General features: G+C 39.5%; 1 pseudogene; it reads left to right on the top strand.

Moving 5' to 3' along the window:
• The first annotated feature begins 3,794 nt into the window (after window positions 1-3,794).
• Window positions 3,795-15,887, top strand: LOC125264087 (annotated as a pseudogene).
• The last annotated feature ends 1,274 nt before the right edge of the window (window positions 15,888-17,161 follow it).

Genomic DNA, 17,161 nt, shown 5'->3' on the forward strand with positions numbered 1-17,161 from the left:
TGAAAATAGCGACTGCTCTTGTCTCCGTGAATACAGTAAGAAACGATGGTAACTTTAACCACATTTAACAGTACATTAGCAACATGCTAACGAAACATTTAGAAAGACAATTTACAAATATCACTAAAAATATCATGATATCTTGGATCATGTTAGTTATTATTGCTCCATCTGCCATTTTTCGCTGTTGTTCTTGCTTGCTTACCTAGTCTGATGATTCAGCTGTGCACAGATCCAGACGTTAATACTGGCTTGTCTAATGCCTTGAACATGGGCTGGCATATGCAAATATTGGGGGCGTACATATTAATGATCCTGACTGTTACGTAACAGTCGTTGTTATGTTGAGATTCGCCTGTTCTTCGGAGGTCTTTTAAACAAATGAGATTTATATAAGAAGGAGGAAACAATGGGGTTTGAGACTCACTGTATGTCATTTCCATGTACTGAACTCTTGTTATTCAACTATGCCGAGGTAAATTCAATTTTTGAATCTAGGGCACCTTTAATGATACCAATGAGTCAATTTTATTCTGGGGTCCTTGAGGATGGTTCCAAATATGACGGGGGACCATTACTCAAAAAAGGTTGAGATTCACTGCTCTAATGTATACTCTATTTTTTCTAAACATTTTCTTTAGGAATATCATATTTTATCCATTAAGAGAATGATACTATAATCTTACACCAATATTTTATGCACCCTGTTTGCTTAAAATTGTTCAGCTGAACACAAAGGACGATATTTGGAAGAATGTAAGTAACCAAACAGATCTCACCCCAGCTGATACCGTAGCATTTATTTTTCCTACTATGGTAGTAAATGGGGGGTGATCTGTGTTTGGTTACTGATGTACTGACTGGATTTTGGCGGACTGTTTTATAGTTGCGATTGTCTCCTGTAGACTTTACCTATAACTACAAACTGAGCCTCAAGAAAGAAACAAAGCACAAGGGAGTCTTCTACGTCATTTCCTGAAGATCTTCAACCTGTGGGCGGGTGAGTATTTATGGTTTAGGCAGAGACATAGCCATCATTTCAGAAGTGAGGGGCACAGAAATGTCAGGCATAATACCAGTTTTATTATCTGATTTTTTTTATTTTCATTTTTTTCATCTCATCTCTTGCTTTTAATTTGAAATCAATTTGCTTTTAATGAGAAATTAAATAAACTACTGAACAATAATCAATATCTATAATATTTTTTCATATATTTTATGACAATATTATGATTGGTTTATGTACTATAAACAGTAGTCTTTATGGATTTTATACAATGTAAAATAAAAGATCACAGAATAAGGCCAAAAATATGCAGTACCTGTCGAAAGTTTGGAAACAATCGATTAATGTTTTTGTCTCTTCTGCGAACCAAGGCTGAATTTGTTTAATCCAAAATTCAGTAAAACAGTAATATTGTGAACAAAGATAGGTGCACAAAGAAGAAGAATCAAATAAACACACACACACACACACACATATATATATACACTGTATATATACAGAAGGCAAACAAAGGGAGAAACTAACAAGACACACCTGAAACAAGGACATTAATCAAATTAGAAACCATGACAACTAAATAAACGAAACAAAGGAAGACACAAACAGAACAGAGTCCAAAACAGACAGACATGTGACAGTGAAATAGTATTACAATTTAAAACAGCTGTTTTTCTGACACAGTTTAACTCTGAGATCTTGTCATATTTTATTACCATTTTTTGAAACTATAGAGAATAAACTGAATTAATTAAATTAATGAAATTAATGAAATGCATAAGGTGTCTGAATAAATTTTGGTTTGACTGTATGTAAAATATCTTTGCAAATCTCAACATCTACAGTGCATAACATCATCAAAAAGTTCAGAGAAACTGGAGAAATCTCTGTGTGTAAAGGACAATTGAACTGTTCACTGAACTTTCTATTCATCAAAGAATACAGAAAAATTAAGTGTATCTGTCACGTTTTGAGTTTGATTGTTCACGTTTTGAGTTTGTTCTGAATATGTGTTTCTATTCATTCATTGAGTTCCAAGTTTTATTGCTCTGTTAATTTGCTCTATTTAGGCCTTGTATTTCAGTCTGTTCTTCGTCAGTTCTCCATTGTGTGTACTTCTGTTTGTTTCTCAGTCAAGTGTATTGTTTATAGTTATTGTTAATAAACCATTTTCTGCCGCACTTAGATCCTGCCGCATCCTTTGCTGTAACCAAGTGTGACAATATCACGGTTTCTACAACAATTGATAACACTGATGTGGTTGAAAACACTGCATATTTGTGATATACGAAAAGCGTTGCACGCATCCGTCTCTCGTTTAGCGCCAGCCAAAGCGTACAATCACATTTGAATTTGGCAGCTGATCACGTGATGCACTGAACGTTCTGATCACACCGGTGTTAAGGGTTCAGAATAAAATGACAGGTCATGCATAGACTATCTTGTCTCTTTGAATTAAAATCTAGATTTATTTGTTCACTGTATGTGAACACACTTGATGAATAATCATATAGGGTTAAAGGTGAAAGATAAAAAAAGACACACCAAGTAACATATAATCATAATGAACTTCACAGAAGAGAAATTATACATACTTTCATGCATGTAGTAACCTTTTCCAGAAAATTACCATTTAGAGATGATTTGTAAATAGGACATTTTGAAAAATTAATTTTTGCCAGGATGAAAAGTTGTAATATTACTGATCAAATAATCAATTATAGTGTAAAACTCTTGCAGTTCATAAAGCTTACACGTCCTACGCCTTCCCTATTTCTGGAAAAAACTGATGCGACGCCAGTTTACACTTTCTTCGTAACTTGAATACAGAAGGCAGTCTGGCAGAAGCTAGATATTGGACTTCATAACTTGTTAAATATGGATAAATTTTTTTTACACAAATGCATCGCTTCGTTTCAGAAGGCCTTTATTAACTTCCCAGAGCCGTGTGGAGTACGTTTATGATGGATAAATGTGGATGGAGACACTCATACTCGTGAACCGTTTTCACTACCATTATAAAGCTTGGATGTGTCCGGATATTTGTCAGTATTTCTCCAGCTGTGTTCATCAGAAAGACGATAGTCGTATACACTTAGAATGGCTTGAGGGTAAATAAAGCTTGGGGTAATTTATCGTTTCAAAGTGAACTAATCAAGCAAATTTTATTTATATAGCACTTTTCTAAACAAATTAATGCAATTCAAAGTGCTTTACAGACAAGAACGAACCAATAAATACAGCAATTAATAAAATTAAAAAGAACAAAAAAAAAAAAAAAAAATAGACCCATTAAAATACATCAGTTTATAAAGGTTAAAATATGAAATATAAGATACAACATTAAAAATGAAGCAAAACACATGAAGTATAAAAAGGTTTTAAAACTGGTTTCTGTTTGGACACTGAACTAATGAAGTGCAGTAAAAGATAAGTAAGTAAATAAATAAAAAAATAATTAAAGAAATTACAAAAAATAATGAAAGGCAACTGAAGAATGAGGATGCCCGGGCTGCAAGTCCCGAACTATCACACCAGAGTCCTGATATAACAGCAGAACAAATGTAGACAAGAAACTTAGTCAACTAACACTGAGAAGGCCAAACAAGACCTGAAAAACAAGATGAAATAACCTCAAATCAAACCAACAAACAAGGGACAGGGAAGAGACAGTAACAGAAACCGAATCGAAACACGGGAGGAAGTGATTTAGACTGAAAAATGTATAGAGCAATACCCTCTTGTTGAGCAATGCACTGTCTAACCAGAAACCAGTTTTTCTTCCAGAAAAAAAATGTTTTAAGGAAACATTTCCTAAAAAAATAGTACTATAAATATGACCAAAAAATGCAGTTGGCTTCAGACTTCAACTGAAGACATTACCAGACAACTTCTGAACATAACGAATACACACAAGGACCCCAGGTGAGACGCCACTTTAAAATGATACGGACAGGTAATGTCATGACATGAATGTTATGAGCTGATCTGAACAGTATTGCATGAAGACTCAAAATGCATTAGGAACAAAAATATTTACATTTACATTTATTCATTTGGCAGACGCTTTTATCCAAAGCGACTTACAAGTGAGGAATACAACAAGCGAGTCGTCATGACGAGGCAAATAGACAAGAAGTGCTCATAATACAAGTTATAGGCAGTACTCAGATTATCCTAAACTACAATAGAGAGGGATTAGAGGAAGTGAAAGGATAGGAATAAGAAGGTTTTTTTTTTTTTTTTTTTTTTTTTAAGATGAGGTTAAGTGCTCACGAAAGAGATGGGTTTTCAGCTGTCTTTTGAATATTGCCAGGGATTCCACATTCCGGATGGAGGAAGGAAGATCGTTCCACCAGCAAGGGACAGTGAATGAGAATGTTCTGGAAAGTGATTTTGTGCCTCTCTGTGATGGTACCACAAGCCTTCGCTCCTTTAATGAGCGCAGGTTTCTGGTAGGAGTGTAGACTCGTAAGAGTGAGTGGAAGTAGGAGGGTGCTGAGCCTGTGGTGGATCTGTGAGCAAGCGTCAACGCCTTGAATTTGATGCGAGCAGCAAGTGGTAGCCAGTGAAGAGAGATGAAGAGAGGCGTGACGTGGGCTCTTTTGGGCTCGTTGAAGACGAGACGTGCTGCAGCGTTCTGAATCATTTGCAGAGGCTTGATTGTGCATGATGGCAGCCCAGCCAGAAGTGCATTGCAGTAATCAAGCCTAGAAATGACCAGAGCCTGGACCAGAAGTTGTGTTGCATGTTCTGTTAGAAAGGGCCTGATTTTCCTGATGTTGTATAGTGCAAATCTGCATGACCGAGCTGTCTTTGCAATGTGGTCTTTGAAGGTCAGTTGATCATCAAGGATTACTCCAAGATTTCTGGCCGAATTTGATGGGGTAATTGAGGATGTGCCTAGCTGAATGCTGAAATCGTGATTTAGAGTCGGATTGGCAGGGAAGACGAGAAGCTCAGTCTTAGCCAGGTTGAGCTGTAGATGATGTTCTTTCATCCATGCCGAAATGTCCGCCAGACAGCTTGAGATTCGTGCAGCTACTGTGGGATCATCTGGTTGGAATGAAAGGAAGAGTTGTGTGTCATCAGCATAGCAATGGTAGGAGAAACCATGTGCCTGAATGATGGGACCAAGTGATGAAGTGTAAATGGAGAAGAGGAGGGGTCCAAGAACTGAACCCTGAGGAACACCCATGGTCAGTTGATGAGCTTTGGATACCTCCCCTCTCCAGGCAACCCTGAAAGACCTTCCTGTGAGATAGGATTCAAACCAGAGAAGTACCTGTGATGCCCAGTGATGAGAAGGAGGATCTGATGATTCACCGTGTCAAAGGCAGCAGATAGATCGAGCAGAATGAGAACTGATGATTTGGAATCAGCCTTTGCAATCCGCAGGGATTCAGTGACCGACAGCAGTGCAGACTCAGTCAAGTGGCCAGTCTTGAAACCAGATTGATTGACATCCAATTGGTTGCTCTGTGAGAGGAAAGATGACACCTGGTTGAAAACAACTCGTTCAAGTGTTTTTCCTATGAATGGTAGGAGAGAAACAGGTCTATAGCTGTCTACAAGAGACGTGTTTAATGTGGGTTTCTTAAGCAGTGGGGTTACCCGAGCCTGCTTGAATGTGTTAGGGAAAGTGCCAGTGTGGAGAGATGTGTTGATGATGTGTGCCAGTGCTGGTAAAAGTGTGGGAGCGATGGCTTGTAGAAGGTGTGTGGGTATGGGATCTAGAGGGCAGGTAGTAGGATGATTGGAGAGGAGAAGTTTGGATACTTCTGTCTCAGTGAGGGGGGAGAATGAAGAGAGGAGGTGTGTGGCTGTGTGTGTGGTTGGTCTGTGTTCCTGTGTATGTGGAGCGGAGAACTGACTGCTGATGGTAGATGTTTTGTCAGTGAAAAATGTAGCAAAATTATCAGCAGTAAGGGATGAGGTGGGTGGTGGTGGAGGGGGACAGAGGAGAGAGTTGAATGTTTTGAAAAGTGTACGTGTGTTTGAAGCGCTGTTGATTTTGTTGTGGAAATAGGAGGATTTAGCAGCATGAATTTCAGCAGAAAAGGATGAGAGCAGAGACTGATAGCTACATAGGTCAAATTGGTCTTTTGATTTGTGCCACTTCCTCTCTGCAGCCCTGAGTTTGGTCCGATGTTCACGAAGAACATCAGATAACCAGGGATTAGAGGGAGTGGCACGTGCAGGCCTGGATGACAGAGGACAGATACTATGTCTTCAAACTAATCAGATGCATATGTCATTTCACCACAGCCAATGGTTAAACATTATTTATTGGATTGTATTCAGTAAAGGAAGGATTTATGCCTTTATTTGTTTTTGAGTTTTTTAAACACTGAATTAGATTGCATTTTAAGGAATTTGAGGACTAATGAAATCAGTAACAAGAAAAAAAAAGAAAAAAAGAATGATAAAGTAGTCATTATTAAATGTCATATGTGTAAATCCTCATTGTTCATTGTTATTTACTGCAGTCATGGCATCAGAGACCATTGAAGTGGCAGCTCTGGGAAGACCTCTGTATCCTGGTATGCTGTATGACTGCCGCAAGGATGCCTTCATTCCAGGTGCTGTACAGTACCTACTAAAATGATTTTTATTCCTTTTTCACCCAAACATGAGTCAACAAAACAGTACATGTGTGGTCATTTTGAGACAAAAGATGAAGCACAAAAATATTGGCATGTTTGCTTCAGCAGTTCATTGCGTCCTCATACGTAACTGTTAAAGCCATTTCTCATTTCAGTAGTTACTCTGTGGGATAAGAAGTCACTGAGTGAAGATTTGGACAGTCGTCCACAGCCCATGACAGATTTGAAGTTCAGCAGCTCCGACTCTCTCTCTGATAAGTCCAGTCTCCTGGATGTGAGCGCTTCCCTGAAGGCCAGCTTCTTGGGAGGATTGGTGGAGGTGGAAGGATCTGCCCATACCTGCGTGACACCAAATCCTCAAACCAACAGTCCAGAGTTACAATGAATTACAGTGAAACCACCAGAGTCGAACAGTTGACCATGTCCCAGCTGGGCCAGATCACCTACCCTCAGGTGTTTGACCAGAAAACTGCGACTCATGTGGTCACGGGTGTAACGTACGGAGCTCAGGCTGTCATGGTGTTTGATCGGACATTTTCAGAAGAGGAAAACAAGCAGAAGATTGAGGGAGAACTGAATATCATGGTCAAGAAGATCCCTGAATTTTCTATTAAGGGAGAAGGACATTTAAAAATGACAGATGGTGAAAAGAAAATGGCTGAGAGCATCTCCTGCACATTTTATGGTGACTGCCGCCTTGATGAGAACCCCACCACTTTCATGGAGGCCCTGGAGGTGTACAAGAAGCTCCCCGTTCACCTGAAGGAGAATCCAGATAATGCAGTTCCAATAAAAGTCTCTCTCTATCCTCTTTGTCTTCTGGATACAAAAGCAGCTCAGTTGGAGAGAGAAATCAGCATGCTTCTGGTTTCCAACACTGAAGATATAATAGAGGGGCTGTTAGAGGCAGAGAGGACATGCAACGACCTCTCAAATAAACCACTGGTTAATGTTTTCAAAGACATCAAAGAGAGGCTCAGTTCATTTCAGGACTGTCTTAACATTTACAAAATGGTGCTCATGAAAGCAGTGGCCAAGGTCTTGCCTGCTATACGAGGAGGAGAGATGGAGGAAAAGTCACTGGAAGACATCCTGAGTATCCACTACAGCTCCCGTTTTAATGCTGACATGCTTAACCAGTGGTTAGATCAGGCAAAGTCTGAACTTAACCTCTTGAGTTCTCAAACCAAGAAGCTGGAGAGATTCAAAATGGAAGACTTAGATGGTCTCAACATCCTCCTCCTCAGTCCTGATATTGATGTTGTGGTGTGCTTGACCTTCACATCTCTGAAGTATGAACACCCGTATCTTTCAACCCTGAAGGAGTTTCTGAAATATGTTGAGTTTAAAGAGCTAGATAAGGGAATGAAACCGTGTTCTCGCACGTTAGCATCAAAAGAGTGGTTTAACAATCTTAATGTCATCTTAAAGATGAGAGAGAACTTATCTCTTTTCAAAAGATTTTCAGAGGCTAACAAAGATGAAAAGAGATACCGATTCATTTTATCTGCCATTTCCGATCCATCCAGTCCAGGCTCCTCCATCTATCTGTATGAAAAAGGGCAGCTGACAGACACACAGTTCCAGCCCGTGTCGAAGCCTCCCCGACCAGGAGTGAAGGAAGTGAAGGAGCGCAGTGTGTCCCTGAAACTGCAGAATTCCCTGACTGGAGAAACTGTGCAGTACAGAGTAGAATACCAGCCGGTGAAAGCAGATTCTGGCTCTGAGGAACAGTGGCTTGTCAGAAACACACCTGATGAAGACTTTACTCTGACTGGATTGGAGTTTGAAAAGCGGTACTTGATCCGCTACAGGATTGTGGGTAAAGTGGGAGTGAGTGAAGCCAGTGACACTATCAGCGCCATAGGTAAGTGTCATATGCAATTATTATATATATATATATATATATATATTTTTTTTTTTTTGTTAATATTTATTTTTTAAAAAATGTAATTAAATAAATAATTATAGTGAACACATTTACATTTATGCATTTGGCAGACGCTTTTATCCAAAGCGACTTACATTGCATTATACTATACATTTGTATCTGAGTATGTGCAATCCCTGGGATCGAACCCGTGACCTTGGCATTGCTAGTGCCACACTCTAACCACTGAGCTACAGGAAAGCACACACACCCTTTGCTCTCTGGGTAACCAGCTCTTTCTGTGTCTGCCGGTCTCGATGGCTAGACTGTGCTCACTGAGCCTGTACTTGGTCAGGATCCGTCTCTGCTTTGTGTCGTCCACAGCCCATGACAGATGTGAAGTTCAGCAGCTCCGACTCTCCCTCTGATAAGTCCAGTCTCCTGGATGTGAGCGCTTCCCTGAAGGCCAGCTTCTTGGGAGGGCTGGTGAAGGTGGGAGGATCTGCCCAATACCTGCATGACACCAAATCCTCAAACCAACAGTCCAGAGTTACAATGAATTACAGTGAAACCACCAGTCGAACAGTTGACCATGTCCCAGCTGGGCCAGATCACCTACCCTCAGGTGTTTGACCAGAAAACTGCGACTCATGTGGTCACGGGTGTAACGTACGGAGCTCAGGCTGTCATGGTGTTTGATCGGACATTTTCAGAAGAGGAAAACAAGCAGAAGATTGAGGGAGAACTGAATATCATGGTCAACACCATCCCTGAATTTTCTATTAAGGTAGAAGGACATTTAAAAATGACAGATGGTGAAAAGAAAATGGCTGAGAGCATCTCCTGCACATTTTATGGTGACTTCCGCCTTGATCAGAACCCCACCACTTTCATGGAGGCCCTGGAGGTGTACAAGAAGGCCCGGAGCTGCTGAACTTCACATCTGTCATGGGCTGTGGAAGACACAAAGCAGAGACACATTCACCTGCTGTCTCTCAGGCTGTGGCACGTCCACACGTATCTCGCAGCCAGTGCTGCTGTCGGTCCCTCTCCTAATATTATCTTTATTTGCTCTACTTCACTCATGGCTGTAAAGTTCTTTATTGAGTTACTGAATTTGGTGAAGTAGAGATCTCTAATTGATATGTATTTGTGGCAGTGAAGGAGGAAGTGCATCTCTGTCTCGATCTTGCCTGTCCTGCAGTGAACACACACCCTTTGCTCTCTGGGTAACCAGCTCTTTCTGTGTCTGCCGGTCTCGATGGCTAGACTGTGCTCACTGAGCCTGTACTTGGTCAGGATCCGTTTCTGCTTTGTGTCTTTGACACTTTGGAGATATTCTTCTAATTCATAATTTGATTTTAGAGTTCAAGAGAATTGTAATTTACTTTGTGTTTTAGTTTCCTCATCCCAATGTGAAAAGAGGGTACCTCTAAGGCAGTGGTTCCCAAACTTTTTAGCTTGGAGTACCCCCTGAAGGGATTACCATACTTCCGCGTACCCCCTCTCTTCCACTTCGACTGCAGTCACACCTTTACCATTAAGGGACAATATTTGCACCCTAAATTGATTTCCAGTGCATTTTTTACCTTTCTGAATAACTTTATAAAATAAATACTGTTTTAAATAAAAAATGTTCAATAAAGAAATATGCAATGATGGTAAAACTAAGTAAAACTTTTAAATATTAAACTAAAACCGCCAGTAGGTGGCAGCAAGTCACTGTTTTTATGAGTGAGTCATTGAATCATTCATTCAGTAACGAAGCAAGTGGCTGTGAATGAATCATTGACTTTTTCACGATTCGTTCAAAGCCGCAGAATTGTTCGCGAAACACAGACATGTGTTGTAGTTCTGCTGTGGTTTTCTTTAGAACTATTACTTCATTGCAAAATAGAGTAAATACTGACAGTACTGTGTTTAAAATGTACGTTTTATTTTTTTACCTGTTGTATAATAATGTCACGTTTGCAGTCATGTGGATATATTTGGGAACAATTGCATTCTTGCTCGTTATCATCATACAAGAACTCACACAAGGTATGTTTTTGTATCGGAGAAGTTTTGAGTCTTAAATCGAAATTAATCCATTATCTGTATCTATATTTGTTCTTCATGCGAGTAAGTGCTGAATCCCCACGTTTACAAAGGTGCATTGTCGAGAACGACAGTAATTTAGCGCGATTTAAGGCAGCAGATTCGGCACGCAATCTATCATATGCATGCCGCTTGTGTGGATAGAGTCATTTTTGACTGCAAAAGATGAGGTCATTTGATTAAATGTACTGGATTTACGACATTTTACCAGTTAGAAATACATGCTCGATTTTAATATTATTTTAAGGTAGAATTAAATGAACTACTCAGCATTTTGTTCGCGTACCCCCTTTTGTCACCTCACGTACCCCTAGGGGTACGCTTACCCCAGTTTGGGAACCACTGCTCTAAGGGAATGTGGTCAGGGGGCCCAGGGGAACCCTAGCCAGTCACTTGTCAGGGGAACATAATCAACCCTGATTGTCACCAGTTAGGCCGACTTGGTCTAATTACAGTAACCTAGTCTTGGCCAGCAACCTGTCTGATCACAGATTCTCAATTCACATTCCTCAGAGAAGATATCCAGTAATAGTGACTGCAAAGAGGCAGTAACTAACTCAAACCAGAGCGTAGAGATGGGCATCCTGGAGAGCAGGACTCAGCTTAGCGCTTTTTACCCTTACCAATGAGGGGAGTAACACTCTGCTCAATTTTAGAATCTACTCAGCGCTTGATTTTTTTGCACTGAGGAGGCTCTAAAGGAACCCAACAAGGGGAGTACAACAGGGAGGCCTCAGAGAGGAGTACTTGGCCTGACAACTCTGATAAGAGGAGACCAGAACTAGGAAAGACTACACTCACATAACAGGGGTAGTATAAAAAGGGGATAAAATGCTACTAGCAGACTGCCTAAACCCTAGTTCTTGCCTAGGCCAGCTATAGCTGTGGGCCTATAAGGCCAACACATAAGCATAGATCTGCCTGGGGCTAAGAAACAACAGCCTCTACCAACGACTCTCAACTGAGAGGAGGCAAACTCTGAGAATACTGTATTTCTACAGTAAAGCTCAGAGGAGCAGAGCTCAACCCAAGCACACAATGTCAGGCAGCCTGTAAGGCCAACGCTAAACATAGATCTATCTGAAGTTAGTGAAAGCTAATCTCAAATCTCTAGCATTTATCAGAAGAGAAAGCTAATTTACCAAAAGGTGGCTAACAGTGCGGCTTAGTTAAAGCTGACATCTGAATACATATGAACAGTAGCTTCAGTGTCTGCAAATTCTGCAAAGAATAAAGCCAACACATCCATAAAGGGGACTAACAAAGTACTACCCTAATAATAAATCATTCCAGCCAACCTAATGGAACTTCAAGGCCCTTAGTCCACATCCTATACAGGAAACTGATTATAAATATAAGAAACCTACCAAGCCAATTTCAGCGGGTCTAATTGATATGCATACAAACAGACATTGTGTGTAAGTAATACCCGCCTGAACTGCTGCCGCGTATGGAGTGTTGAAGTCTACCTATATCACGAGATAGTTTCACTCATCTCGTCAGTAGGCAGCGCGAACGCGAACCCATACTCACTCCATCGACGTCAGCAAATTAAACTGCTGATGTTGATGAATGCGAGCTGAATACAGGTCCTTCCATGCCCTCTCGATCTCAGTATGAAAATCAGGAAGGAATGGAAAGCTTATGGTGCTAGAGGATTATGGCAAAAAAGGAACCGTTCGTCGAACCGTCCGCGGGCAGTTTCTTTCTAACCTGCTCCAATGGCATCTGCAGTCTGCCAGAGGCACGTTTCATAATCTCACACAGCTGTACATATGCGGGGCAGGATGGCTTTGAGGATTCAGGAGGATCACCATCTTCATCCTTATCAGCCATCTCCTGCCCTCTTGTTTGGCTTCGAACAAGAAGAGCAACTGCTGCTGAATCTAACAATGTCATAGACAACACATCATAATCCCACAGCTCTCTCCCGTCAGCCGTCAAAGATCACAGGGAATTTCACCCCTTCAACAAGCTCTAGCTGAAAACCCCTTGATCTAGTCTCTACTCTGTCTCAGCAAAAGATGTCCAGGACCTCCAGCAGTAAAATAGGCCCACAACATTAACACACATGGGGTACTTTTTATCCATGTGTGCACCAAACCCATCTGGTGGTTTCATCTGACCATAGAAGCCGGTCCCTTTTGAAGTTCCAGTCTTGCCTAACAACTGAATATGCTGGAGATTGTTTCTGGATGAGAGCAGAGGATTTTTCTTGAAACCCTCCCGAACAGCTTGTGGGGATGTAGGTGCTTTTGATCATCTTTTTTAGGCTTTCTGAGACTCAAGACTCAACAAATCTCTGCAATTCTCCAGCTGTGATCCTTGGAGAGTCTCTGTCCACTCAAACTTTTTTCCTCACTTCACATTAGGATGATTTAGACACATGTCCTCTTCCAGGCAGATTTGTGACATCTTTAGTTGATTGGAACTTCTTAAATATTTCCCTGATGGTGGAAATGGGGATTTTCAATGCTTTAGCTTTTTTCTTACAGCCATTTTCTATTTTGTGAAGCTCAACAATCTTTTGCTGCACATCAGAAATATTTTCTTTGGTTTTACTCATTGTGATGAATGATTAAGGGAATTTGGCCTTTGCGTTTCCTCATGTTTATACTCCTGTGGAACAGGAAGTCATGGCTGGACAATTTCATGTTCATGATCACCCTGGTGTGCTAAAAAAAAATGTAAATATGAACGGGAATATACTTCAGATATTTTACTCATAAAAAATTATAGGGGTGCCAATAATTGTGACCAATGTGTTTTGGAGAAAAACATTTATTTCATAATGTGATTTCCCCCCCCACTTTTAATTCTTTTCCTTCAATGAAAGGTTAGATATTTGCTAATTTTATGAATTAAATATCAAAAGACAAAAGAATAAACAATGCAGATTTATTTTAACAGTCATCTTTGATCATATTTACCAAGGTTGCAAATAATTCTGACCACCACTCCATATATATATATAGTTATTTTACTGTTAAGTATTACTTATAATCATTGCTAATAATGATAAAATATATAATTATATAATACATAGGTTAGAATAGTATATACATACTATAGTTAAGGGAATGTAACAATTGACCCTTCACTAAGCCACGCCCGAAAACCGCCACAGGCCAATCGTGGTTTAGCAGAGGGGGCGGGAGCAATCTAGGCACGGGAGGTCTGTCAAGCTTTCGAGTGAGGGAAACATGCCGAAGCATTGTGCGTATGGATTGTGTAAATCTGATACCCGATATCCTAAAAGTTTGGACGGGGTGGTGGAATTTTTTCTCTTCCCGAAACCTAAAACCCAAAGGGAGAAATGCCGTCAGATTTTGCTTCCAGCGTGATATTAACGTGGTTTATGGCTTTATTAACATCTACACCTACCCAACCCTAAACCTACCCTTATAATAATGCAAGTACAGTAGTGGTAGCACAATATGATATAGCATTAATCGTTAGAACAAGTATAAATCGATAGCGAAAAATGCTACTTATCAGATTGTGCTTTATTATTAACCCTAAACCTACCCTTACAATAATGCAAATACAGTAATCTTGTGTTATCATGACAACAATGATGTAATGTTGATGTGTGCACATGCAGTAAGCTCGGGTAGGACAATCTGACAGGTAGGTTAGCTAGCTAGCTAACTCAGCACATCATTGGAAATAATGATGGTTTTTTTGTTCATAATGCATATATTTGAACGTAAAATAAGATGATTAAAGGCAAGACGGAGTAGCCTGGCGCTCTAAAAATATAAGCGAGAGAATGTTATCATTGCAAAGTGGTCAGGCTAATGTCTTGTTTATTTCACAAGACTTATGGATAAGCTGTTTGATTTATAATTATTATTTTATTTTCACAAATTTTTGCTGATTACACATTTTTACAAAGTGATCGTGAACATATAGTGGACAAAATTCTAAATAAAGCATACATCCATGAAAATAAAATATAAAACACTAATACAGACAATTCACATTAATACAGAGAAACTATAAACTCAAGTAACCATCATTTTACATATTTTGTATAAATGAAATAAGGAGAGAAGAACGCAGCCCTAAAATGGCGCAGTTACACAGGAGAGGACGTGCGAAAGCTATTAGCATGTGTGCTAATAGCTAACAGTCAACTGGGGATAATATTGCAACACAGAACATGACAAAAACCGAATAAAACACATACCTGGGAAAAGCAGCACAAAATGGCTTATCAGCATACAGTGCATCAATGTCGCATGAAAAGTCTTAAATGAAATAAACAGAAGTTCGGAGTTTACAAGCAGGCCAATTAACACACTCTTAATCGTATCATCACAAAAACCACATATTTGACTCGACTACAGTTTTTGGATACTCTGTCCACCTCTGACTATACTACAGAATAACATTACAAATCAAAATGCAAACCAAACAGAGTAAATTTAAAAAATATATTTTTATTCAATCAATATATTTAAACATTTCAAAACATTTCAGAATTGTCACCATCTTTCGCCCCATCATCAACGGCTCTGGTACAGTGCATCAGCAATTTGATTTATCTTAAAAAGTGAGCAAAAACAACAAGTGTCCCACAACATCCACCCCTAACTGAAGGGCATGTGGATGGTTGCAAACAGGCCACAGACCCTCAGTGTGAAGTCTTCCATTTAAACACAAAGGACCGAACGAAGCTGTTGACATGTGGGTTGATGGCCATCTCTCTTCACCACCGTGCTGATCTTCTGCTCACTCTGTCTGGCAGTACATTTCTTCCCTTCAATGCCGAAACTGAAACAAAGTAAAGGCACACACACAAATACACATATTACAAAAACTGTTATCCACAGCACCAATAAAGATGAACAGACAGTGTAAGGTAGAAATCTGAAATGAAAATTCTGTAGCAAAACATAATACAACTAATTTTTAAAGTTCACAAGGTTATATTATTATGGCTAATACTTACAAAATACTCATAAGCTTCCTTGTGACAGCAATGCACTTCAGTATCTGGGCTCTGTAAACAGCAAAAACATTTCTCTAAATATCTTCTGTGTTGGAGGATTTCTGTAAAGAAGAGCTCAAACAAAATCTCTGAGATCAGAAACGATCCTCCATCATCTCATATCATGTAGATCATCATATTAGAAATGTGTTAGCAATAATTTGCAGGGATGATTTTCTCTTGACATGATAATCACACTCTTCATGTCTCTTGATTTCCACAGACACTGTTCCCAGCACCAGAGGCGACCTCCTAAAATGTAAGTCACTGAGAAAACAAGCAGAAACTTTGACACAAAACACTCATGAAATATAATGATAGGCCTTTTCTATCAATCTCATCAAAACGTCTCTTTCTGCAGCACTTCATTAAAGCACACCTGTTTTGATCTCTATAGCAGAGATGCACAAACCAGAGTATTATTATTACAGAGACCGATTCTGATCACACATGCACTGCCACAAACAAATGCATGTTGAATTATTTATTTATTTATTTATTTATTTTTACTATGTTCTTTTTTTTTTTTGTCATTCGGTCCGTGTACTTTTTCATTTTTTAACCACGTCGAGAAAAACAAAAAATGAACGGTGGTTGTATTTTTAAATGCTATGGTGAATACCAAAATTTAAATGAAAACCGAATACACAAATTTAATGCATACAAAATAAATATTGACTTCTTTTCAGATTTTTGTTTATTACGTTTTGCATCTTTATAATACAAATTTATAACAGAATAAAGTTGAAGAAATGTCAATTTGCATGTTTTCTTTTGTAAAATTACTGTTTCTCCCACACTTTCGAGAGCCATGTCTCTGAAACCATGACAATAGATGACTTGATTTTAAACTGAAACGGGCATTGCAGAACACCTCTCCCATGGTTGCTGTGTTTGTGTATTTGTCAGGAGATGGCGCTGTACTCCACATGTTGTTACCTATAAAAGGTGTAGAGTAAGAATGGAAGCGTGCCAATTATGTGATGTCTGGCACTGATGCTTGCTTGGCGGGTATAACACGATGACGTCTACCCGTCTCTCGCACAACCGTCACTCCAATTCCTTTTAACCCCTCGACGATGCTGAATGACTTCTTTAGTTTAGCTAACAAATCGCTTGAGTGGGTGTAAATACCACTCACTTTCATGTTTTTTTGCACAACCTGCAAAATTGCTGCTTCTGCAAACCGCTGATCAATGCTACAAACCAATACAAACTAAACCTGTATGGAGTTTTCGCGTCGCTCTGCAAAGTACGTCACCCGTATCGTTGATCTGATTGGTTGAAGGACTGTCCAATTGCGTGAATAATGTTCGTTGATCACGCCTCGTGTGCAGTAGAAAATACATATCAGACCCCCCAGACCAATGTTCAATTTTAAATTGAGCTTGGTCTGGTGATAGCCAGACAAGGGGATTTCTAGTTCCCAGAATGCTTTGCATCGGATTTAATTTGAAGAGAAAATGTTTAATTTGTTTATCTTCATGTGTTTTTAAGCAAGATAAATAAGTAAAATACTTGTTATCATTGTTTAATGTTCTATTGAGGTGGGATTTAGAAAAGTTTTTGTCATGTTGGGAGTTTTGGGG

Source organism: Megalobrama amblycephala, linkage group LG3, assembly GCF_018812025.1.
Source record: "Megalobrama amblycephala isolate DHTTF-2021 linkage group LG3, ASM1881202v1, whole genome shotgun sequence".
Classification (NCBI taxonomy): domain Eukaryota; kingdom Metazoa; phylum Chordata; class Actinopteri; order Cypriniformes; family Xenocyprididae; genus Megalobrama; species Megalobrama amblycephala.